Source organism: Lissotriton helveticus, chromosome 7, assembly GCF_964261635.1.
Source record: "Lissotriton helveticus chromosome 7, aLisHel1.1, whole genome shotgun sequence".
Classification (NCBI taxonomy): domain Eukaryota; kingdom Metazoa; phylum Chordata; class Amphibia; order Caudata; family Salamandridae; genus Lissotriton; species Lissotriton helveticus.
In genome coordinates this window covers 927,404,411-927,432,098 of record NC_136068.1, presented here as the reverse complement: position 1 = coordinate 927,432,098, position 27,688 = coordinate 927,404,411, and positions in this window count along the sequence as shown.

Sequence of the window (27,688 nt, the reverse complement as noted above, 5' to 3'; positions counted from 1 at the left end):
AAATCAGGATATAATCAAAATGCCTGGAGAGTGACCAATTTATTTTCTAGACAATATTCTACTTCTGACATTTTAGAGAAAGAGCTAAAATTGTAAAATCTTTGCATTTGTCTGTAAGTTTGTCATGCAAAATGGGTAATGTTTAACCTGATTTTTGCAGAACTAATTTCAAGATCAACAATGTAATAATGTATTTAAATTATACAACAAAAGTCCTGTGCACACGTTATGTAAGGTATATCAATGTCGTAAATAGGCGAAGACCAATTTGAAAAAATGAAACAAGGTAGACACAAATGAATGATTCTTTCTCAAAATTGTATTGGACCTTCCTTTCTGAAAATTTCAATGGGTAAAGGTCCATGTAGCTGGTGATAATTCCGACCCGGCGTGGAGGGTATGGTCAAAGTAACAGCAGGAGTGTGTCAGTGTAGACACAGGGGGACGGGCGGGTACATCCGTCCTACCAGCGAACTGCCTGTACTGTCAGCGACGGGGAGACGGGTCCTGTCACCCTAGTCTCGCCATCGCCGATAGTACAGGCAGTTCGCTGGTAGGACGGATGTACCCGCCCGTCCCCCTGTGTCTACACTGACACACTCCTGCTGTTACTTTGACCCTACCCTCCTTGCCGGGTCGGAATTATCACCGGCTACACGGACCTTTACCCATTGAAATTTTCAGAAAGAAAGGTCCAATACAATTTTGAGAAAGAATCATTCATTTGTGTCTACCTTGTTTCATTTTTACAAATTGGTCTTCGCCTATTTCTGACCTTGATATATACCTTACATAACGTGTGCACAGGACTTTTGTTGTATTACTGAGTGGGCCTTTGCCACTCTCTACAGAGGTTTTGGGGTCTCCTCTGACCTTGTAGCACCGTTCAATTACTGTTGCTTTTCACTTAAGACTTACCATTACCAGTTAATACGCCGTACTTCCTGCATACATGAAAACTCTCAACAGAACCCACAATGTATTTAAATTATGTTTGTATTCAATGCATTAGAACAAGAAAAAAAATAGTAGGCCAAACTTATCTTATCGTCACTTGCCAGTAAAAGGCCATCAGTACTTAGTTGTTTTTTTTTCCACAGACAATTACCTTCACTTGTGGGAAACTGTATTGCAAAGTGGTGGCGTTTTATAAAATAAAATCATTGAAAATGTAATTGCTGGAGCTCCTGAGGCAGACACTGTGTAGATGTTACTTTAGGTGCAGCACCAACTCTCACCAGTAGTTGTGGATGCACTAGTTTGCTGGCCCATATTTACAAGGCCATGTAAAGCCAACCTGAGTGGCTTTTCATGGCCTTGTAAATACGTCCCTTTCACACATCACTTTGCGTGAAAGGGGCATGCCATGGTGTTGCTATGGGTGTTCCCATGCAACACCCATGGATTCTGCTGCATTCCCAGATTTACATTGTTTGATAAATCTGGGAATGAGTCAGAATCCTACACTTCCCTTGGAGAGGCGTAAGGAGGCACAACGAGTAGAAATACTTGTATTTCTCCTCATTTTTCCTCTTTCTATGCATGCTGGTGCCCTACCTGCAAAAAAACAATCATCCCCTCAATGCAAGCACCCTTACAAAATGATGCAAGGGTGCCTGCACTGGCGCCTGGCGCCCAATTGTGCGCCAGCGCTGGGGAAAGCACAGGAATGTGTCATATTGTTGTTAACATGGACGCATGCCTGTGCTTTGAAAAGGACACAGTGCGGTGCCAACTTGTTTTAATGAGGCCCTGTATATCTCTTAACCTGGCTGTGTTTGCGCTAAACTCATGAATGTACAAAAGACAGAGGAAAGGTGAAATATGAAAAAACAATTAAAATAACTAAATGCAAAATTATAGGGGGCATGTGCTATTCCCTTTAGAGATGCTTTATCAAATCAAATTTGTTCCAGCCAGAAAGGGATTTTCTTTGTAACTGTATTTGAATGATGACATTCTCTGCAATCCTTCGCAAAAGAGGAGTCCCTTGGCATGCATCATATTATGAAGTAGGTATGTATTCTGTCCGCTATCAACCTCAACTTTACTGATTTATTTACACCAAATAAACATTTCCACATGTAAAATTGTGACTAATACAAATAGGAGCCAAGCTGGATCTAACAGGTGGGGTGGGGAGGGGCGGGTAATGGGACAAGCCTGATGTCATCGCTGGATAACGGGACCATGATCTCACGCCCGCGCCCCATGGCTCTTTGGTGAATCGGAGCCCATGCGCCTTGCACGGTTTCTGTAAAGCATGAGGTATTGATCTTATTAGCGTAGAAACGACCTTCAGTGCCCGAGTCCAACTGCATGAGCTCAATTCACATAACGCGTTGCGATATTTCCAAGCACGGCCCATGTTCGTTTTACAACTATTACCGGACATGGTCCAGAAGATGGCACTCTAGCCCAGTCAATGAGAAGAGCATTTACAAATAACATGCTACTCAAAATGGTTGGAAAGCCCTATATTCGTGCCGTACGGTTCAAAAAGTAAACGAACACGTCTCTTTTCTTGAATTTTTTACTGTTTAGAAACAGACCTTTCGGCAGTGCCAGCTTTTCTTATGTTTCAGCAAAAAGCATGGACATTTTCAGCTTAGAATTTCCGAGACACGTCGCGCAATTGTTGTAAAATGACATTAGTGAGTGTGCACTGTCCTCTTGTGTTTTTATTGGTGAATTGCAGTACAGTTGTCTCCATTACTATGTTTTGAACAACTTGGTTTCAGGCAAGGCCTTCAGATTTTGTTAGGTTCTCTGCTTGCAAACGACATCTTGTGGTCCATACCAAAAAATTACAGTGGGTTTACTGCTCGCCCGTTGCTTGCCATTGGTGGGCTTTAATGTCAACCTTATTTACTTGCTCCTTATTGAATGGCTTGCCCGTCTATTAGTTACCAGTCTTTTGATAAAGCCACTTATACCCTTCCATTGCTCACATTTAGTGAACTATTTTCTTCTTCTTAATTAAGCACTCAATGAGAGTTCTTGTGTATTCTTGCTCTCTCTCGCGCTTTCTCTCTCACACAAGCTGTCACCCCCTCCAATACCTGCCTCTCGTTCTTCCCCTTCACTCACCCTCTTCTCCTGACCCACTTCTCAGTTGCTCCCTTACCCATTACAGTTGGTTTACGAAAAGTACTTCTACAATGCTTTTGCTTAACATTTTGGAAAGGCCTGGTCATTGCCGTTTGCTGCCTCGCTGCCCCTCTTTCCAAAAAAAGTGCTTCACGTACCTCTGTTGCTCCCTCACTTCCCATTCCTTCCCTCTCACTCACCTAATCTCCACACACTCTTTAATTGCTCCACCACATCTCATGATTTTTTTGTAATTTTTTTTATGAAGGGCTCAGCAGTTCCCATTTGCTACCAGCTGTTCGACATTTTAAAAAGTGCATTCCCTTAAATACAATTTATTTTTCAAATTACTGAGCCAAATACAAAGATGACTTCACTTTCACTGGTGCACTCAGTATGGCCTGTACACAGAGTAATGTGAGCTTAACATCAGATCCCTGTAAAAGACATTAGCAGTCCAAATCTTTTACTCTTATTTCTTACCCTATCCATTAGTGCAAAAGTAGTATCCTGCAGTTGACTCCAAGTTCAAGTGGAAAATTGCAAAACAAACGCTGTGTATAAATATACGGAATATGATTTTTTAGTTAGCTCTGTTTCAGTTCCTCATTGGCTCTCTATCCTGTTCTCTCACCGTCTCTCCAGCCGTCTTCATCTCTCTTATAATTTTCATTTTCTCTATTTTCTCCCATCTCTCTCCCTATTTCTCTTTTTCTCTCACCTGCTTTCTCTTTCTTGTTTATCGCTCCCATCCCATATTTTCCCTTTCTTTTTTCTTTTATCCTGCATTCTATAACATTCTTTCTCTTCGCTTTCCCTCTCACTCCTCTCTCTCTTACACTCTGTCTCCTCTCTTTTGTACTTCTTTGTCTCCCTTCTCTTTCTTCCACGTGCCCCCTTGCATTATTTCCACTTCTCACTCCAACTCTTCTCTTTCCCGACTTTATCTCATTCTCTTATTTCCATCCTTTCCTTATTTATATGTTTGAATGTATTTGCCTTTAAACCAACAATGCCACTGAGATCACTTCACAATACACTGGCTGTGCACTTGGGGGGGGGGACCCATGGTATCCCCCTACATTGGCATGAACAAGATGGCAGGCACCGCTCGGTGCTTGTCATGTTGTGCATGTCAATGCACAACATGCCACTTTTACATTGCGGCGGGTGCTGCTTGAGGCATCGTCCTGCTGCAATGCAAAAGATGTGGGATGCGACCGCCAGGGTGGTGGTTGCATCCTGATTGCCCGCGCGGAACCGCCGCACCTCTGGCGGTCGGTTCCGTTTTCCGTAGCGGTCAGCCCGCCATCGTAATGGGGCTCTAAATTGGATTTAAAATTGTAACTGTTTTTATTTGGTTTGAAAGTCGATGAATTTTAATTCATGCTTTGGGTTTTTCATTTATACAAGTATTTGAGAATCATTCTTAAGAATATTTCTTTCAGTATTTCAAGTATTTTTCTATTTAATTTTAAAACATCTATTTAATTTAATTGTATTTTTATTTGAGATTTTGTTTGATTGTTTCTGCTTTACAATTTTTAGAAATCCTACATTTAGTATTGTTTTTTGCCATTCGGTCTACTAATTTCACTGTTAGGTACATTAGGACCAGAAGCACTGAGGGATAGTGAGATGGTGCAAAATAAGGTATACTGAAGTCTACATTAGATAGAGAAAAAAAGACACTAGGGAATATTATTGGTTTATGTACAGTACATGTAAAGCACAAAGTATAGTTTTGGAATACATACTTTAATAACAAAATTGATTTTTCTTTGTTACATCTTGAAGCTTCATGCATGTGGTTACCTGTGAATAACAGAAACAAAGCAATCATCCATAATGGAGTGTCATTTTGTGCACCAGTTCTTTGTTCAGATGCTCAAGTGTTATCAAGACCTGTATTCAGTTGCTAAAGGGGTAAACTTTCATCTGTGTCAATTGGTATGCCTCTCTATGTTGCTACGTTCTGTAGCACAGCACTACATGCTACTGTTTTTCAAGATGTTTCAGGAGAATACTGGAGTGCTCCTCACTTTTATGTACTATCCAAAATGTCTCTTTCAGCAAACCAAATGTGTTCTCCACTACTGAGTGTGACTTTCTCTGGGCTGTGTCCCATTCCCCCCCTGCTCTTTGCGATGGATGTGCAAAGTTAAAATCCAATAGCATTTTGCAAACATACTTTCCTCTACAAGACAGTTAGGAATGTAATCCTAAATCCAATTGGTACTTTACTTTTTCACAGATAAAAACTAGAATTATACGGAGGAGCTACACGCCTGACCGTGATGGCCACGTGAGCTCTCGGCTCCACCGAGTCCGTCCGCTGGCCCCACCACCCTGAATAATATCCTGCCCTCTGAGACCCGCAAGGGCTAACGGAGACAGGGCGGAGCGCCTGGGGCCAACTCTGGTGCTCCCGTTTGACCGGGAGCCAGAGATCAGCCCGCTTTGATCCTAGACTTACACTGAATTGGAGCCGGTGGCTACAGTAGGTGCAGCGGCCGCCCCCGAGTTAAACAACAGTGGGGACCCTAACCGGAAGCTGCCGGTCAGGTCCCTTCAAAGGAGCACATTTGGTGGGCCGGCGGCCGTGATCGGCTTTGAAGACACCGCCCCCTCCCCCTCTTCACCCCTCCTCATGATGGATTGAGTCGCTGGGGGAGTCCTGGGACCCGTGGGCCGCCTAGGATCACCGGAGGCAGACGCGAGCCTCCTTGATTCAGGTGAGGGGTGAGTGGGGGTCGAGATTGTGCGGTGGACCCCCCCTTATTCTGTCCTGACTGAACTGGTGCCTTTTAGCAGTGCAAAGGGGCCCGGGAGTCTGATAACCGGTCCCGGTGAGCTCAGGAACACCTGCCTCCGGGCCCATGAATGGGAGCTGAATTGGAAGAGGGGCGGTGACTGGGGGGAGAAAACTCCTCACCCAAAGTGCTGCTTAGACAGTGGTGGCAAAACTGGTGCCCTGCGGTACTGTGGCCCTGGAGGGCTAATCTGTTAGCTGTGATCGATTTGGAGCCTGACAAGGCCAACCAGGGCAGGTGTAGTGGTCATAGTGGCCCCCCCTCCGGCGGGCCACTGGCTTGATGACTCTGGTGAAAGGATAGTTGTGCCCAAAAGCAGGGGTGCGGGAAATCCCCTTGCTCTGAGTTGCCGGATAGGTGGTCGGACCAGGAGGTGGCCGGCTCATATGATGGCGCCCAAGCAAGATGGAGAGAAGCATCCCCCCAGGGGTCAGAGAACCCCGAAGCCATTACAGTTAAACTAACTGGGCAGTTACATGTTGCCGAGGGGCTCACCTTCGGGTGCGGGGTCCTCTATGGTCTCCACTGGGGGTTCCTCGGACCCGGTGTCGGAAATCACGCTGCAAGATGTTATGGCAGCCATAAATAGTGTTAACTCCTCCCTGGGACAGGAAATGGTGACGTTGGACACGAAGTTGGACACAGTGTCCATTGAAGTCAATGTAATAAGAGCCGACCTCACCAAGGTTAATGAGAAGGTCAAGTCGCTGGGCATCAAGACTGCCAGTCTAGTTGATGATGTGGCCCAACTGCAACATGATATGCGTGCGCTCAAATCCTCACACGAACTATGGAACGTAAGCTGGACGAATATGAAGGCAGGGTCCGGCGGAACAAACGTCCGTATTTTAGGGGTACCGGAGAAGTCGGAGGGCCCCGCCCTGGATTTGTTCGTGGAGGACCTAATCCTTAAACATCTCCATCCTAAAGGCCTCAGTAAATTCTTCACTATTGAACGTGCCCACAGAGTCCCTGGAGGGAGACCGAGACCTGGGGCCCGCCGCGTCCTATGATCGCCAGGGTCCTGAACTTTCGAGACAGAGACGTAATTCTGCAGGCGGCAAGGTCGGAGGGCCCTATTCAGTATGAGAATGCTGCCCTCTGCTTTTTCTCGGATTTTACGCAGGTGGTCCAGAAGCAGCAATGGAACTTCTTGGTGGTCAAGAAGAAGCCGAGGCACAGCGGGTTGAAATACGCCATGATGTTCCCAGCGCACTTGAGAGTGGAGGCTAATGGGAGGGCCTGGTTTTTTGACAATCCAGAAACTGTGGCTGACTGGATGGACAGTCTCCCTCGAGAGGGCCCAGGACTCCCAGATCAATCGGAGGAGTAGGTGACGATGGAACCGGAATAGAGCCGATTTTCGCTCTTCTGGTCTGAACTAGACCTGTCAGGTATCAGAGGCATTGAAGCCGCTAGGCGGTTGCATATTTCTCCAGAAGATTGGATGTGTAGCGGGACAATGGGACTCGGAGAGGAACTGATTGTTTTTGTGGGGAGGGTTCGGGGGCGGTGCGTGGATGCTGTACCCTCTCCTTTTTACTACCTTTAGTAGCTTAGTCGTCACAGTTGTTGTGCGTAGGGCGACAGGCATTCTGCTAGTTGGGGATTGGCAAACACTGTGTGCAGGGGTGCAGGGTGGGGGGAAGGGAGGTATGGGTTAATTTTTTTTATGTGTTATGGTTTTCATATTTGTTTTTATCGACCAGGCGGAATAGCGCTGCAGGGCTGGCCATTCTTGTGCGGGGGCGGGATGTCACTTAATCAGAAGAGATCGGGGTGAAAGTGCTCAGCTGGAATGTGAACGGTTGGGGGACAAACTGAAGCGGGGAATGGTCAGTCAGTATATCAGGAGACATGCCCCTGATGTGATTCTTTCGCAGGAGTCCCATCTGGTGGGAAATAGATGTATGGCGTTTCACAGGGGTGGTTTTAAATTGGTGGCACACGCTGGCTTTACGTCTGGTTCCAGGGGGGTTGGTATCCTGATTAAAAATTCTTTTCCCTTCACGATCCAGAACACATGGGCAGACAGACGTGGAAGGTATGCTGGAGTTTCTGGACTTTGGGAGGGTAGGGTGGCCACTTTCTTCTCTATATATATGTCCCCCCTGGCCTGCAGATGGATACGTTCAAGGATCTTGGCACAGTGTTTCTTGCGCTACCGGTGGGTACTATGGTGTGAGGAGGTGACTTCAACTCTGTTATGTTGGGGGAAGAGGATCGGCGCCCTCCGCGAGCACTTCGGCCGGCCTAGAGGTGGCTCCCTGAACTTGCCAAAACTTTGGGACTGGTGGATGGGTGGCGACAGCATCATCCCAGAAAATTGCATCACACACACATATCGGGAGCCCACCACAGTATGTCCAGAATTGATTATATCCTGGTCCCGGGAGCGCTGTCCCACTTGATATGGGACGATCGCCATCTGGGGCGTGGAATCTCGGGTCACTCTCCGGTGTGGGTCCACATGGAATGGGATTATGTCAACGTCGGTAGGGTCACTCCTATCAACCCGTGGTATCTTAAAAACCCTCAGTTGCGAAGCAAGTTAATCAGAGTCACCGATCATTACTTTCAAGAGAACGTTGGTACGGTGGAGTCAGCCCAGACATTGTGGGGGGCCTACAAGTCGGTGATCCGAGGGGAGGCGTTGCCCAAGATAGCAGGGAAAAAGGAGGAGAGGGTGGCCGAGCTCGAAAAGGCAGAGGAAGAAGTAGTGAAGGTGGAGGAGGATTTGGCTAGGGGGCACACCTCAAAAGGGCTCCTAATGGTTAGACTCAAGCAGGATGAGTTCCAGAGTATTGCGAGAGATAGGGCATTAGCACAAAGTAGGGAGGTTCAGGGCAGGATCTATGAGCTTGGGAATAAGGCGGGACAATTGATAGCGTGGCTGGATAGGTGGGAGTGGGCGTCCCGGATGGTACCTGTGCTCTAGGGGCCAGATTTGGCTCTGGTCAGGCCATTACGGATACCTTTGCGGGTCATTTTCGCTCTGTATATACCGCCGAGGCCAAATATACTGAGCTTAAAAATGCGTAGATGCTCAGAGATATACTACTCCCCACCCTCTCAGAGGATGATAAAGCATACTTGGATTCTCCCATTACGGATGATGAGGTGGCACAGGCGATACGGGGTGTTAACCCAGGAAAGGCAGCGGGACCTAACGGGATCCCTATTGAGTTATACAAACTAAACTCCAACAGGCTGGCCCCCCATTTCAGGTCTATGCTGTTGGAAAGCAAGAATAAGGGGCGGCTGCCATATGACCAACGTGTGGCGAACATAGTGGTTATACATAAAGAGGGTAATCCCAAGACGAGCTGTGCGGCAAAGCGGCCCATATCCTTGTTAAATGTGGAGCCGAAGGTTCTCGCTAAGCTATTGGCGATAAGGCTTGTTAAAGTGATTGCCTCTCTGATTCACCCGACCAATCGGGGTTTATGCCCCACCGAAATACAGTTCTTAATTTGCGGCATCTGCATGGGGTGCTGGGGAGAACTTCCACTATAATAGAACCGGCAGTGCTAGTGTCGTTGGACACTAGAATGGCTTTCAACAGGGTGGAATGGCCGTACTTATTCACAGTTTTAGCCAAGTTTAGCTTCGGGGCAGAATATTGTGGGTGGACCCATCTTTTATACTCTGATCCGATAGCACGAGTAGTAGTTAACAACTGCAAGTCCCATGACTTCTCCCGTAGTAGGGGCACCCGCCAGGGTTGCCCATTGTCCCCATTAGTGTTTGCCTTGGCGGTGGAGCCATTGGCTGCTTGGATACGGGAGGATTTGTCTATCCGGGGTATGAAGTGGGCTCCGGACTGGGAGGATAAGGTGTCTCTGTATGCGGCCGATGTATTTTGTATCATATGAACCCTAGGGGATCGTTGGTCTGTCTCTTGGATATATTGGCAATTTATGGGAGATATTCAGGATTTATTGTGAACTGGCTTAAGTCAGTCGTGTTTGTGGTAAGTAGGAAGCCGCCGGTGATCCCCCGGGTCTGCCTGGTGGAGGTGGCCCTGGAGGGGTTCCGTTACCTTGGGATATATATAACCTTTAATCCTGCTCTCCGGTATGCGAGGAATCTGGTCCTGCCTTTGCAAAGGCTCAGGGGTGATGTCGCGCATTGGTGGGCTCTCCCTCTGTCAATGTTGGGAAGGGCCGCCCTGTTCAAGATGATGGCGCTCCTGCACTTCCTCTATGCGCTCCAAAACACGATGGACCCGGTGCCTGCCTCCTACTTAAAGGAGGTCGAGGGTCTCCAGAGACTGTTGCTGTGGGACAGAAGGCGGCGTATTGCGTTCACCAAACTCACGCTAAACTGGTATGATGGTGGAATTAGTTTACCGGATATACGGAAGTATTACTGGGCTTCTCACCTGACAGCGATCAACCACGGGGTCTATAGGTGACCGGATGACCCTGGGTACTCAATGGATAGATGGCTGCTTCCCGGGGGAGATTATTTTAGAGCACTGTAGGCGAAGCCACGCACGTTCCCTCTGAATGAGGATACACTCATTCGCGGAACTGCAAAAACAGTACAAATTAGCCGACATCGAAATTTTTATGCTACCTGCAAATCCGACACGCGCTGGCATCTCAGGTGCCGGGGGCATGTCTCTCTCTGAAGCCTCCCCCATCGAGGACAGGGTGCTTGATGGACATTTGCCAGAGAAAACCATCTCTCTTATTTATAAGAAGTTGATGAACAATATGGCAGACCCATTACAGGGATTGCGGGGGAAATATACTGGCGAAGGTCTGGAGTTAGATGATGAGGATTGGCAGGTGGCGGTTTCCTCCCCACGGGTGGTGGCCATCCCGGCCAGACTCTGGCTGGTGCAACTTAAAATCCTGCATAGAGTTTACGTCACGGGTCCGGGCCTGGTGGGCATGGGTCGGCGGAGAGCGCCCAATGCAGATGGGGATGTGGGGATATCGGGACATTTATGCATATACTCTGAAGCTGCAGGTGGATACAAAAGTACTGGGGAGATATTCACGAAGAACTATGGTCTGTGTTGGGGGTAAATCTGAGACCAGAAGCTCGCAGGTGTATACTGAATATCTGGGAGCCCACGGATCTTAACACATACACTACGCAGTGGGAGACACTTGCTTTTATGATTGCGAAGCGGCATATTGCACAGTTGTGGGGTGCCAGTTGACCGCCCCGGGTGGGGAGTGGAAAGAAGATTTAGACTGGTGTATGTTCAGGGAGAAGGCTGTCTTCATTGCACGTGGTTGCCCGGGGAAGTAGACTAAGATCTGGGGAGCATGAAATGAATATAGAGGCGACAATTGCCCCCCTCCGAGAAGAGAAGGTGACATGGAATCTTCTGAAACCCCCCTGATCAGTTGAATGCAACATTGGTCATTTAATTTGCTAACGTAAATTTGCCTCTGTATTGGAAACGCCAGCCTGTGTATATATATATATATATATGTATATATATATATATATGTTATTGCCAATGGTCGACTGTTCAATAAAAATAAATATTTTAAAAAAAGAATAATATTTATACTTGCCTAATAACTAACCAGCAACAAGATCCCTTCAGGACAGTGCAGTATGAAACACACAGAGCTTAAACATATTTGATTCACGTGTTTCGAGGGCAGAGTGTCACTATGTCTGTGAAAATATTATCAGGATTGCACATTACTTGGATAATTGATAAATTCATTTGCTTAAGGAGGAGAAATTAAGACATAGTCCACTCCACAAATGACTTGTGTGAACATGCAATAAAACCCCAACATGGTATGCTGTAACTCTGCCTGTGTGTGGGAATGTTAAATGTGATTGAATTATTGCTAGAAAAGGAATCTAGCATTCTCATAAAATCTAGAAAGAGCACTGTATGATGTTACCCCCATTATCAGTTAAAATAGCCTGGATACTGCATGACACTGATAGGTGGAGAAAGCACAGTACCTAAATATGAGTAGGAATGGAATGACTGCTGAGTGGTTATACCTAAAATTGAGTCTAATTCATTTAACATGTCTAATATAGCCTGCCTTCTAAGTCTGTATTTAGTATAGGGTGGACAGAATACCGAGGAGTTACATAAAAACTCGGCAAGATTCGGTGGAGTTCCACGAGCTGGAGGAAATCAAAGTGTTGTGCTTTTTCGTGCTGATTTTTTTGCACTGGTCGTGACAGCCCATGACTGCCCATGATGAGGAAATCTCACTGGGTGCCATTCTAGCACCAGAAAATCATGCTAGGACTAGGAGACACTAATTCTTGCTCACCAACTTAACGCTGGTGAGTCGTGTGCAAGAAAAAACTCCACCACACAACGGGTGGCAGAGATTGGCTGGAACTCAGCATTACAAGAGAAACACAAAGTGAGCAAAACTCTGCAATCTCCACTGGCGGTGCAGAATTTGTTTCCCACCCCAAATTTAGTATGCTTTTCTTTCCCTATCAGCTCAACCAGTGTAATTCAATGTCTGAAAGTACACTAATTTCCAATCCTTCTTTTTCCTCCTCCTTGTCTGCTGGGTTGCCAGAATCATAATTTTCTTAACCATTACAAGCATAGATGCCATCTTGAAAAGCTGTTTGAAATTCCGGGCTTCTTTTTATAGATTGCATCTGATTACCACATGTTATTTTAGGTGGTAAATTGCACATGCAAAAAAGATATTCTGAGAATATTGCAGTTTGTGAATACTTCATACACACAATTCTTGAATTGCTAATACCATTCTCTAGTTCCAAATTGGGGTTGCAATCAGGTTTGCTGTGCAAAATAACGAATTCCCTATTTTGGGACATTTAATACATCTCAAGATACAATACGATGTATTCACAACCTCAAACTAGAGCAAGAACAAACCTCTCCTAGGTATCAATTCAGTATCTAGGTAATATATCCACCATGCAATATCTATATCAGCATTGTCCCAGCGCAAAGATTATTTAGAAAACATTTTCTTATTTATTCATTGCATGTCCACAGAGTTCATAGCACAAAAAAAATCATCATAATATACAGTTCACCCACCTCTCGACCCCTAACTTGAGCACCTCACAGCAGACACAGAGAGGGTCCCCTCCCACCCTGACACCGGTCCCCAGACTATTCTCTCCACCCAAATCCTCTATCCAAGTTATTATAGGAGTGGGCAGGGAACATCCTCCCATCAGACTCCCTAGACCTCCGACACACCTAACCTCTCTGACCAGAGCCCAACCTAACAAGGCACCACCCGTTGAACACCCCAGCATCAGATGCATGCTCATTAACAGCAGATCCGCCTCCAAACACGTAACAGAATTAGCAGAAGCTATCCTCTCACACGATATTGATGTAGCCTTCATCACAGAAACCTGGCTCAACTCTCTGTCAGCCCCCATCATGGACATGCTTGTTCCACCGGGATTTTCAATCACCCACAAAGACCGACATAAACAGAGAGGTGGAGGCATAGCTATCATTCACAAGACCACCCTCGACATCACAGAAAGCGCACCCTACCTATACAGCTCCTTCGAATGCCTCTCTATCAACATCAAATCCGACGTAAAGAGCTCAACACTTTGCCATCTCCTCTATCACCCTCCAGGCAATACAAAGGAATTCGAAATGCAACTAACTGACCTAATCACCCTATGCGCGCTCAACAACGCCAATACCATAATCTTGGGCGATCTCAACATAAGATGGAATGATACTAACAACCCGCTCATACAATCCCCCAATAACCGCCTGATAGAAAACGACCTGACACAGCATTGCTCTGAAGAAACTCACTACAGAGGATCGATACTCGACGCTATCATTGCGGACAATCACACAATCACCATCGACTACATCATTCCAGTAGACTGGTCAGACTACCATTTAATTCTTTTCCGAATCAACCAACCAACGCCATCTCGACTCATAAAACAAGCTCCTCCCAAATGGATAAGGAATATTGCACAAGTCCCGCAGACCATCCTAGAAGAGGAACTAAACCTTCTCCTCCCGAACTCAACGGAGCAACTCTCAACCACTGACCTCACCTCTCTCTACCACTCCAACATGTCGACCACCCTAGACCGCCTGGCGCCCCTGAAACTAAAAAAACCCAGAAACATTCCATCGAGATCATGGTTCACCACGGACATCAATGACGAAAGAAGACTTCTCAGATCCCTTGAAAGAATCTGGAGGTCCAACCCTTCCTCTCTTCACCGCGAACAACTCAAGTCGGCACGCAGAAACTACAACAATCTCATCAAGGACAAAAAATCTTCCTTCTTCTGCACCGCTCTAGAAAACGCAAAGAACCGCCCCAAAGAACTCTTCAACATCATCAGAAGTCAAACATCCAAACCCATCCAATCCGCTTCAGTGTCCTCTAAAAACCAATGCGATAACTTCGCCAACTTTTTTTAACGAAAAAATCATCAAGATTGACCTCTCTTTCAGCACAAACCCTTCTTTTCCAAGTGAGACCAATACCCCAATACTGTCTGACAGCACCGTACTGATCCCACCCACCCAATGGTCCGTCTTCACGCCGATTCAGGAAACAGAGATCATTACCCTGATCTCCAATGCCAAACCGTCATCCCACTCCCTAGATCAGCTTCCTATAAACCTGACCAAAGATCTGAAACACACCCTAGCACCAATTTGGTGCAAAATCATCAACAGCTCGCTGAACACGGGAATTATCCCAGACTGCCTCAAGGTAGGTCAAGTCACGCTGCTACTAAAAAAACCAGGGTTGGACACAGAAGACATGAACAACTTCAGACCCGTGTCAAACCTCCCGCTGTTATCCAAAACACTAGAAAAATGTGTTCTCCCACAGCTAACCCAACACCTAGAAAATATCAAGCTCCTTGACCCTCACCAATCGGGTTTCAGAAAAGGATGCAGCACTGAAACTGCCATCCTTAACGTCATAGACGATTTACACAAATCACTTGACTCCGACCAATGCTGCCTTCTCATTCTTCTTGACCTCTCGGCCGCATTTGATACTGTCGACCACTTGCTGCTTTTAAAAGTCCTTCAAGAAAGAGCAGGCCTGGAATCGACGGTTCTGAACTGGTTCTCCTCCTTTCTTCACAATCGCTCCCAAAGAGTAAAAATCAAAAACTTCGAATCCGACCCCCTACCCGTCAGCAGAGGAGTCCCGCAAGGGTCAGTTCTCTCCCCACAACTCTTCAATATCTACATGGAACCCCTTACCACAATACTCAGGAATTCCAACATCCCCTTCCACCTCTATGCTGATGACACACAACTCTATTTGGAAACCTCCTCTATGGATGACATTCTCAAACTCAACGACACGCTCAAAGACGTCCAACATTGGCTCTCACAAAATCACTTAAAGCTTAATCAAGAAAAAACTGAAGTTCTAATCATCTCCAACAGAGACGAAAACCCCCAAATTGAAGAATGGCTCAAAGCCATTGACGCCCTCAATGGCACCCTCAAGCCAAAAGACTCAGTCAAATCCTTAGGCATCACCTTAGACCCCAAACTAAACTTGAAAAAACACATCGCTAACTCCGCCAAAAGTGCTTTCCTCAATCTTAAACTTCTCTACAAAATAAAACCTTTCCTTCCTCCCAAGGACCTTCAACAGGCCACTCAAGCACTGGTGCTCTCAAGAATTGACTCTGGTATCGCAGCCCTGACCGGCTCAGCCAAATCACATCTAGGACCCTTGAAAACTACCCTCAATGCCGCGGCCAGAATGGTCACAGGAACCAAGAAATTCGAACACATTTCCCCCGCGCTCAAAGACCTGAAATGGCTCCCTATTGAACAACGAGCCAACTTTCGAACCGCATGCCTTACACACAAAGACCTCCACACAGGTAAACCGGAATACCTGGCCGCGAAACTCAAAAGGGCTGGCCAGTCCAGGACCCTTAGAAGTTCCAACACACTTCTTCTCATTCCGTTGAAATCGCGGAAACGCAAAACTTCAAATAAATGCTTTGCAGGCAATGCACCCAGGATATGGAACACCATCCCTCCCCACATCAGAATGACCTCCCACTTCCCAAAATTCAAGACTCTACTCAAAGCCCTCTTCCTGGAAGACACCTGAACTGTAAGAGATGCTCACATTACCACCTACCCGTTTAACCAATACGATTTGTATGTATTTTGTTATTTGAAATCCCTTTGAGTTGTTCAGATATCAGTCTTCCATCGCCGTTAAGGCTATCTCTTGTACATGGTTGTGAAGCGCTCTGATACCTTCGGGTCCAGCCAGCGCTATACAAAACTTTTAATAAATAAATAAATAAAATAAATAAGTACATTCAATTATATACAAGATTATTTACAAAAACCCCACAGAAAAAAAGAAGCAAAATATGTCAGTCATACATTAAGTTATACCAAACATCCAAGCATTCATTCAACGCTGTCAACCACAACTCAACTCCCATACCATGAAATAAACATTAAATAAAAGAAATACATAAAATCGTACACATGACAAAACAACAGAGGAAAAAGGCGCAGACGCGCGTTTCGGAAAAGGTCCCGTGTCCACAGTTCCTTCGTCAGGGTGCAATTGATACATTTCTTAATAGACACAAATTCTTGACAGACGTATTGTAACACAAATTCTTAATAGACATATTGTAAATTCTTTTTTTCAGTTTTGTAATTTCAATCCGTCGATGGAAATTAAACGAAGGGGCTTTAATTTTGAAGTGACATCCAATATCGTCATGTCATCTGTTAGGGACAATGGGACAGTAAAACACATTTAAGCAATTCAAGTATCAGCAGATTTATTATTTCTTTATCTAAAACTTAAAGGTTGCTGGAGGGTCCTTCACCAAGATAGATAAAGAATAAAACATAACACCGTGCCATGAAAAGTCAGTACGCTCAACACATCTTAAAGGACAATAGAAAGACCAGATGCCAGTGTGAGAATAGAAAAAAGGAAATATATCCCAAGTGCAGTGCCAGTGTGAAAATAGACAAAAGGAAATATATCCCCAGTGCAGACCATACACACCAATAAATGTTGCCACATATGGTAGAAATCGTGCATAGCGCTCCTTAGTGCACCCGTAGATGTCACGGACACATACCATATAACTCCCAGGTTCCCAGATGTTTAAGCGGTCAAAACTCTACCACCTTCACAACCTCAAACTGCATTTTGTAGTACATTTACTAGTAGTACAGTAGTACTATTTGCGTTCTCTCAAATGCTATTCACAAACATTTGAGTGAAGGCCTCTGCCTAGCCTATCTTTATGTGCAGAGATCGCCACCATGACTGTTGAGATCTCTGAACACATATGCATTCATTTTAGTTGTAAATGTGGGAGGGATGGGGATTGGCTGGAAATGGGGAATTCTTACTACTAGGGGGTTAAGGAAGGAGTAAGGAGGGATAAGGAGGGAGTTTAAGATGGCTTTAGAAAAGGAACAAAGTCGACCCACAAAAGAGTAAGATTCTTGTTATTCGCAAACTGCACTCCTAAAGTAATTTCAGCCAAGAAAATACCCAAAACAGTAGTAAATATACTCCTGCTTAGGCTTGGAGTAAGTGCAACACCACACCTGGCCAACCACTGGTTTTGGAACACATTTCTATTGAAAATAATGGTGCCAACAAATAACGATAGAAATGTATGGAAAAAGAAATAAATGTTTTATTTTTATTTTTCAATATCTCAATTAGTGATACCGTTAATGAAATCATGTGCAAAGTAATATTTTTTACATTTCATTACTCAGTATATTTATCATTTTTTAACAATCTAAGTGTAGTTTTATATTACCAACACCAGCACCTTCATCCTCCAATAAGACCGAATGGGCCCAAACTCTGAAGGCCCTTCTAGAAAATTTCTCTGTCCTTGGCCTCACCTAGCGCATTACCAAATCCATCCTTTTGGACATGATTTTCTCCTAATTCATCAACATCACAGTTGACAAGCCAGCAACTATTATACCCTCGAGAGACCATGCTCTCATCAGTTTCAGCATGCCCATCCTGCATCAACACAGACTTACCACCACCTGAATAGCCCACTCCAGCAGGAAACGCATCACAGAATAGAGTGAGCTTCTGCCCTCTTTGCACACTAAGCACAACAGAAACTTGCCAAAAGCCATCAAGAACCTCAGCTGCTGGATCACTGCATGCACTAATATCCTGGCTCCCCTCAAGCACAACCCAATGGCAAGAGCCCAACCACAGGCCAGTTGGTACACAGAATAACGCAGGCTGATGAAATGCCACTGCAAGCAACTGGAGCACAAATGGAGAACAAGTCAAGACAACACAGACATCTTCGAATCTGCCCTAAGATGCTACCACCTGCAGATACGGAACACTAATCACATAGCTCATGCTGATTGCATCGTCTAATAGCAGCATGGAAAACTTCGCCTTCATCAAAGATTTCAATGTACCGTCCACAGCCTCCAACAAAATCATCCCCTCACAAGACCTTTGCAACAAGCTCTTGGAATTCTTCTGCAGCAAAATCACCACCATGTACAGCATCTTTGACCCATCGCAACTCAACTTCCCATCAAGGTCCAAGAATGAACCCTGACCTTGGGGCTCACAATCACCACCATTGAAATTGCTGGCACTAGGACGACCATCCACTTAGGGGCCCATCTAACCCATGCCCCCACAATACATTCACCAAGGACTACTACAGATCCGCAGAGTACTAAAACCCAACCTCAACACCTCCACCAATGTAAACACAATCCTGGACACCCAGAAACATGTCACTGTCATGCTACTGCTTAAGAAACCATATGCTAACCCAGCTACACTTTCCAATTACAAATCCGTCTCCTTCCTACCATACCCGGCAAACGTCTTAGAGAAACTAATCAGACAATGCCTCACTAGGCACCTCAACAAGCACCAGCCCAGTGACACCATGCAGTCCAGATTTAGGCCCAATCACAGTACAGAAACAGCATTTACTGCCACCACAGATGACATCTGTGTGATCCTTAACAGAGGAGACATGGCAACCTTCATTCTCTCTAAAGCATTTGACACAGTCCCACACCCATCATTATCAGGAGTCTGCATGTATTTTCCTGCCACATAAATTACTCAACTCTTCTGCATAATTTGATCCACCTCTGTTGCATAATTCCAGTGGCCCTGTACTATGTCACCTTAGAAGCACTGCGCTTCTGAACGAGATAAAGCAAGTCACCATTGACGAATGAGGTGGTAGATTTCCCCAGAGCTGTTTTTTCTTTGTCTGCCACACAGGCATAGAAGAAAGACTACAACTGGGACCAGAATTCCACCATTTCATGGAACTCCATAAAATATTGCAGAGTTTTAACGAAACTCTGCAGAATTCATGGAGTAAAACTCTGCATGTTCCATCCAACCTTACTCTCAATTTCAAGAGTTTTTACAATTCTTGATGCATATGAGATACATACTTTGGCAAACGTAGAAAAAGAGAAAACATTATTTTTAAAGGATAGTCCTGCAATAAAATGATATGACCAAACTGTAAGTATGAAAACTTATACACAATGACATTGGATATTACAGTGGTCCAGGCAAGTTACATTTTTTTTTAAATTATTCGGATCACTCATGTATATAAACAGCCAGATGTTATAAAACTCGTGTTTATACAGTTATCTATAAACTACTATATTACAACTAAAACTACCCCGGTTCTCTGGCATCCTATTTTAAACATGAACATTACTGAAGGTTGTATTCTCTCGTTAGGAAGAAAAACCAGATTGGCATGCAAAGTAATTACATTTATAGTCTCATGGGTATCAACAGAGCATAAGTGACATGGCATTATACAGGATCGGTAGAGTTAGTCAATAGGTACATGGGTGGTGTTGGTGGCATGGATATGACCTGGGATGTTGGACGAGTTAATGAGTCTATGGCTTTAAAAGCTTTCAACATCTGGTCCCACTCCATAGAGATAGGAACTCTAACCAAGCCTAGAAATTCTTCTTGTCTAATAATCGCTCTCTCTGCGACTCCCCAATGGGACATTTCTGTATGCTAAGAGAGTGGGGTGGGAGGAGACGCAGACTTCCATCTCATGGTGATGGCAGGTTTTACTATCAGCATAGCCATATCCGCAAATTTGTACTGGACCGTCTGCTTTTTTGGACATTTATGCAGTCCCAATAGACAACTGTATGCTATCGCCCAGACGGCCGTGCCAGTTACCTTCCGCACTCTATAGCGGATTGTGTGCCAGAATAGTCGCCGCTGCGGGCACCCCCTCAACATATGGAGTAGATCTGCGTCGGCCTACTGACATCTAGGACAAGAGAATTGTGCATTCTGATATATGCATTTGAAGCGGTGTGGTGTGAGATATGCCCTATGTAGGATCATATACTGTATATATTTAAATTTAGCGTTTCAAGATACCTTCTTAGGAAATTCCAAAATGGAAGCCCACTCTTTATCTGTCAGTACCCTGTCCATCTCTGTTGACCATTTAGTTAGGATGGGGTCAATGGTATTCCCGAATGCGCCCTGATGCGTCCAGGGACATAGTGGCCGGTTGGACAAACTTTTAAGTGAGCTCATCCGGCTGATGAGGTCCATCGACAGACGCATTGGTCAAATGGTGGACCTCATGGCACAGCAAGTGGCGTTGCTGAGGGACAGGCCTGCATCACAACCAACACCTCTGCACCCTTCTGTTGTGCCGCAGGATGACAGTGTACCATCCTCCCTTGCACCAACAGAGAGGGGCGAGTCCACAGATGCTGCTGGCCATTCAGCAGGCCCCCCACTGCCAAAAAGATCAAGGGGGCATCCAAAGAAGAGCCTGGGAGTCTCCAGAGGCAAAGCACCTACCACACGCCAGTCACTGGGCCAGCCCTGATGGCAACCCTCTTCCCCACTGCATTGACTGTTTGGACTGTCTTTCCCCACATTGCCTTGGCAATGGCACTTGTCTGTTGGACTGGGTCACCACATCCATGTGGTGTCTACTCTTGCATCTCATCTACCATGACTGTCATTCCCCACCTTCATGTAAATATTTCCGCACCCCTCACATGTCCACTTTGCAAATAAAATACCTGATGCACCAGATTTTGCGCAGTATCGTTTTTAGTGCAATATTTACAGTTTAGAAAATGGCCATGATGTTTCCAAATGATGTACAGTATGTAGGGCAGGATTAATCTGAAGCACCTAGGGAGACACAACAGAACAACAGTCACTGGGCTCATTGTGGCATCAAAGACAGAACACTGCACAAAACATACACATGAGACTACTAGCATACAAGACAATGGGCAGCCGGTGTTAACAAATATAGTCCAGCATACGACCACATATGGAACGTCAATGACACCTTTCCTACACACAGGTGACTGAACGTGTGCCTGTCTCTACCATCCGCAGATAGCCCTGCACAACAACAACCACCACAACAATGTACAATTCGTACATCTGTACGCACCTTCAAGTGAAGTAGCGGTGATGAGCTGTTGACGAATGTCAACTCCTTCCTCCTCTCCACTGTCCTCATCACTGGACTCAGGTCCTTGGGCAGGTGCGGGTCTTGGTTCCTCTCCGTCTTCCAGGAGCAGGGGAATTCCCTTGTGAAAGGCCAAATTGTGCAGCATACAGCATGCCACAACGATCTTGCAGACCTTCTCAGGTGAGTATGCCAGTGCTCCTCCAGTCCTGTCAAGGCAGCGGAATCTTGACTTGAGTAGCCCAAAAGTCTGCTCAATGACACGTCGGGTTCTGCCATGGGCCTCATTGTACCTGACGTCAGCCGGGGTCCTGGGATTTCTCAGTGGACTCAGCAGCCAGGGGCGACTGGGATATGCAGAGTCACCTAGGAATGACAAACACACATTGCAATGTTACACAGGCAGAGGGCAGCAGGTCACAAAAACACAGAACGTCATATCACAGGGCATACTCACCCACAATGCAGGCACAATCGGGATGCAGGTTAGCCATCATCCGGGGCACCATGCTATTCCTCATGACGTATGAATCATGGGAAGAGCTGGGGAATCTTGCACACACATGTGAAATCGTCATGTCTGCAAGGCACACCGCCTGCACATTCATAGAATGTTAATGTTTGCGATTCCTAAAAATATGCTCAGTGGCCTGTGGTGCCACCAGACTGACATGGGTGCAATCAATGGCACCAACAACATGGGGGATGTGCACAAGGGCATAGAAGTCACCCTTCACACCTGGCAATTCTGCTCCCCTGGGGAAATGTATGTAACGATCCTTATATCTCATCATGCCTGCAAGAACATCCTTCAGCAACAGGCTGAACATGGGCTGCGACATCCCTGCAGCGCCGGCCACGGTCTCCTGATAGGAACCTGTTGCAAAAAAGTGGAGGGCTGCCATCACTTTGTATGTGGGTGGGAAGGCTGTTGGGCAGTGGCGACGAGGCTGCAGGTGGGGCTCCAACAGATCACAAAGGGTCTTCATGGTCGCTCTGTCGAGGCAGAATTTTCTGATGATCGCCATATCCTCCATGTCCCCCAGCACTGTCAAGGTGACGTATGAGATTTGGCCTCCTCTTAGTTGATATGTACATGGACACATGTCAATGACAACCATCATGAGGTGGACTCAGCACATACCGTTAAGCATGTCATGCAAAGCCTTAAAATTCCATGACAGATGCGTGGCACACAAGGTAACATGTGTTTAAATTTGAGACACACAGAGGACACACCAATCCATTTTCAATGCACAAGTGCCACAAACATAACAGAATGTAAATGCAAATGCACAGTTTCGGAACACAACATTCCACATGTGCACACCACATCTCGTACCATCCACAAAAGTGTGTAAGATGACCATGAATGCCTCACACGCATCTGCTGTACCTGTCAGACCTCAATGCATCATTTGAAGCTGGCGCACATCAAGAGCACAATGATCACAGTAGATGGTAAACTTGTGTGCATGGGCTGATATTGTAGCACAAACATTAAACAACACCATACAGTGAGATAAGCCTTGTCAAGGTCAGCACTGACCCACAACACATTGATTGGTTTCACATTATTGACACAAGCTTAACACTGTCAGGCATCATCAACCATCAAATGCATCAGTGATATTGCAGGGACCACAGACCAATGTGCGTCACACATATCGTGCGACCACCTGTGCATGAAACCAATAAATGGCATTTTGTGCACAATGATGTGCCATTAAACATGTCGCTGCTGTGTACTGATGCAGAGTTCACGATGGAATTTGCCATTGCATGTGACCAAATTCGCGATAGCTACCGCCAGTCCACGGCGGTGTGACACCAGCACCACCCCCTACACAATTGCGGTAGAGCGATGATTGCGGTGGCATGATGAAGGTTTGAAAATCGCGGTAGGCATGCTCCAACACCACGGAGCCGGTCATTGGATGTGTTTGAAAGATGCACCATCGCGGTAGTGCACCCCGGGCCCCTGCGGTGCATCACCGCCATGGGGCATTGCCTACAGCCAATGGGAGCGATGATTGCGGTGGCATGATGCAGGTTTGAAAATCGCGGAAGGCGTGCTCCACCACCGCAGAGCCGGTCATTGGATGGGTTTGAATGAGGCAGTCCTGCACAACCAATAATTGATGCTTTGCACATCACAATCGAACATAGGGGCTATAAATCTGTGGGAGTGAGCAACACATTTCCACTGCTCACAGAGCCTGCTGCCTGGGACCCTCTCCTGCTGCTGCCAGAAGTTCCTGCTGCCTGGGACCCTCTCCTGCTGCTGCCTTGGACCCTCTCCTGCTGCTGGCTGGGACCCTCTCCTGCTGCTGCCTGGGACCCTCTCCTGCTGCTGCCTGGGACCCTCTCCTGCTGCTGCCAGAAGTACCTGCTGCCTGGGATCCTCTCCTACTGCTGCCTGGGACCCTCTCCTGCTGCTGCCAGAAGTGCCTGCTGCCTGGGACCCTCTCCTGCTGTTGCCTGGGAACCTTTCCTGCTGCTGCCTGGAATCCTCTCCTGCTGCTGCCTGGGACCCTCTCATGCTGCTGCCTGGGACCCTCTCATGCTGCTGCCTTGGACCCTCTCCTGCTGCTGCCAGAAGTGCCTGCCGCCTGGGACTCATCAACACTCACTTCAACCACAGGTATCACATGTCCACAGGGATGGCAAAAACTGAGAAGATCGTGCCAGCCCATTCACAAGCAAGGAGCTGGAGGTACTAGTGGACGAGGTGCTGGCACAGTACCCGAGGCTGTATGGTGGCCCCAATGCAGTGGTAAGTTATCATTGAGGGTGCAATTGGGCGGGGGGGTCAGACATGCATGGGACTGGTGATGTGTGTAATCCTTAGAGGGCTTTCAGTGCAGTCATCCTGCATGTGTGTGTGTTTGGCATGTAGCCTCAACACCCTCATGTTTGCTTGCTATGTTGACTATTTGGCCCATGCAGAGTGCCCTTGTGAGGTGTCCCCCAGTTTGTGAATATGTGGGATTCCAATTGGTCCTGACTCTGCGTATTTCTACTGTAGTGATAGATGTTGGTACATGACACTGTGTAACTGGTCACTTACCCTACTTTTCTCCCATACCTGCAGCTCAAGGTACACCAACGTAAAGCCGTGTGCAGGGCCATTGCAGCCATGATACGGGCCCTGGGGGTATCCAACAGACGACGCACCCACTGCCACAAGAGGTGGGACGACATCAGCCGGCTGGCAAAAAACGTGGCCGAGATGACCTTGGGGCTTCAAGCACGCACTGGGCGTCTGGCACGGAGAAACTTAACACCACTGATGTGCCGCATATTGGCAGTGACTAATCCTGAGTTGGACTGTGTAGTTATCAACCCAGGCGGTAATAGAGGGGGCTTGCTCACTTAATAGTGATAGGACACAACAACCCACTTCCGTAGCATAAGACAGTTTCTTTTATTAAGACAAAATTCATTAAAAAAACAACAAACAATAATTGTTTTAAAAGAGAGCATGTAAAAACATGCAATACATATAAGCAATTAAATAAAATATAAAACAAAAGATAATCCACAACAGTCACAATTTCATAAAAACATAATGTTAATTCCTGAATCAAACATAATTAGGTATGTTGTCGACGCGCGTTTCGGCGACCAGCGCCTTCTTCAAGACAAACAAAACTTTCAGGTTCCTAGGTAAAAAAACATAATTACTCATCCAAAAAGTACAAATCAATTATCTCATAAAAATGAGCAGTAACTTTATAGTGTCAGTCAATACATTGATCAAAGCAAACAACAAAATATAACATCTCATTTTATCTGTCAGAGCCACATAAACGGAAGTGGGAGAAAGGTTTAGAGAGGCCCTAAGGGATAAGCAAGTAACAGCCAATGTGGCAGAAGTGTGATTAATGCAGACTTCAGTGCTCATTTGAAAAAGAGTGTATCATAAAGTATAAATGTCAGAATAAGACATTAATACAGGGCTGACAGTAAGCATTTAATAAAAGTCAGATTAGGGAGGATGCCAGTAGATTTGTTAAAAAATGAGAAAGGATGTAGAGAGAGTGCACCGGTCACTCTTCATTTGTCTCTCGATATATTATCTCAGTTATTTGTGCTAATGTATATCTGGCACAAATTCATCTTTGTAATCATAATTGCTCCTTAGCAAACTAAAGTAGACGCTACATACAGTATAATAATTTAATAGCCTGTCTCTGATTTCCAATAATAACAAACAAGTACGGATATACTTACATGCAAATTAGTACATGCACACAATATATATTGTTGGCACGACTTCTCGTGATAAAGGAGAAGCTCTAAAAAATAAAGAAAAACTCTATTAGGTTAAAATAACATAGTGATAACGCAGAGGGCGGTGATTGATTCACTGCAGCAGTAGAGCAGATGCTAAAGTCTCCTAACTTATTTCTAAAACTAATTAGTTTGACAGATGTATTTAATAAAACTTGCAATGTTCCGCATTTCTCACAATAGTATGAGAGAGCACAATGCTGCTCAAAGGCATGTCTGAACAGCCAGGGATAACAGACTTACACGGCTTACATCCTTTCTCATTTTTTAACAAATCTACTGGCATCCTCCCTAATCTGACTTTTATTAAATGCTTACTGTCAGCCCTGTATTAATGTCTTATTCTGACATTTATACTTTATGATACACTCTTTTTCAAATGAGCACCGAAGTCTGCATTAATCACACTTCTGCCACATTGGCTGTTACTTTCTTATCCCTTAGGGCCTCTCTAAACTTTTCTCCTACTTCCGTTTATGTGGCTCTGACAGATAAAATGAGATGTTATATTTTGTTGTTTGCTTTGATCAATGTATTGACTGACACTATAAAGTTACTGCTCATTTTTATGAGATAATTGATTTGTACTTTTTGGATGAGTAATTATGTTTTTTTACCTAGGAACCTGAAAGTTTTGTTTGTCTTGAAGAAGGCGCTGTTCGCCGAAACGCGCGTCGACAACATACCTAATTATGTTTGATTCAGGAATTAACATTATGTTTTTATGAAATTGTGACTGTTGTGGATTATCTTTTGTTTTATATTTTATTTAATTGCTTATATGTATTGCATGTTTTTACATGCTCTCTTTTAAAACAATTATTGTTTGTTGTTTTTTTAATTATTTTGTTTTAATAAAAGAAACTGTCTTATGCTACGGAAGTGGGTTGTTGTGTCCTATCACTATTACGTGAGCAAGCCCCCTCTATTACCACCTGGGTTGATAACTACACAGTGCTTTTTCCCTGACCTAGGGGTTATTACCGTATTGATTACAGGGAACCCTTGTTTGCTACAAGTATTTTACCCACAGCCTGTCTGTGCAGGGTTAATTTCTTTCACATTATATGTGTTTCTTTCAAAAAAGTGATTTCTGTGCTCATTGAATTGTTGTTATCTGTGATTTACTAATTCTTGATCCCTCTTTCTCATCCTTTTCCCCCTGTATACCTATTGCTCTTCTCTCTTTTTTTCTCTGTCTTGCCTAGCAGAATATGGCCCAACTCAGAACCTTCGGTTTCACAGATGAAGAGTTCGAACTATTGGTAGGTACTTCAAGTTCATTCGGTAACACCTCTAATGACACCACAAGGGGACAGAATGACCTTAAAAAACTAATTGATCTTAAAAAGAAATTGCGGAGAATGGAAGCCCATGGGGAGTTTTTGTTGGCCTATCTTAGATCAGGCATTATCCCCATGGGACTCCGTGTTCGTAATATTCCAGGTCTCTTCGTCCACCATCATGCGTTCCTAGAGAAGTGGAGCATGATTGCGAGCCGGTGCTCGCGAGATCTTATGATCCTGATAGTTGAAACCGCTAAAGAATTGGCAGTTGATATTAAAACGGAGCTTGAGGCTTTAGAAGAACTAATTAAGCAAGCAGGCAGTATAGATGAGGCTATGAAAAAATTAGAAGAGGCCAATAAAGAACTAGAGTCATTTACCAACTATCTAGAGAAACGTAAAAATGATAAACTCAATAAGGACAAGCGATTCTACTCTATAGAAGCAGCCTATCCTTATCTTAGAGCAGACTTCTATAAGCAGAACCACTACACAGATACTAATAAAAATCAACAACAGAGAGTAAACACCTTTTCTGAGACTTCAGAATCAGGAGGTGAGAGCGATGATGCCTTCTATGAACTTGAAGGCAACTATAATTCAGCTCAGACGAAACGAAACCAACCTCAGCCTTTTTTAGGCAACCGCGGGGCGAATCGTGGTCGTCCCAGAGTAAGATTCCAACCACAGAACAGAGGAGGCTACAAGCCCCAACACCAT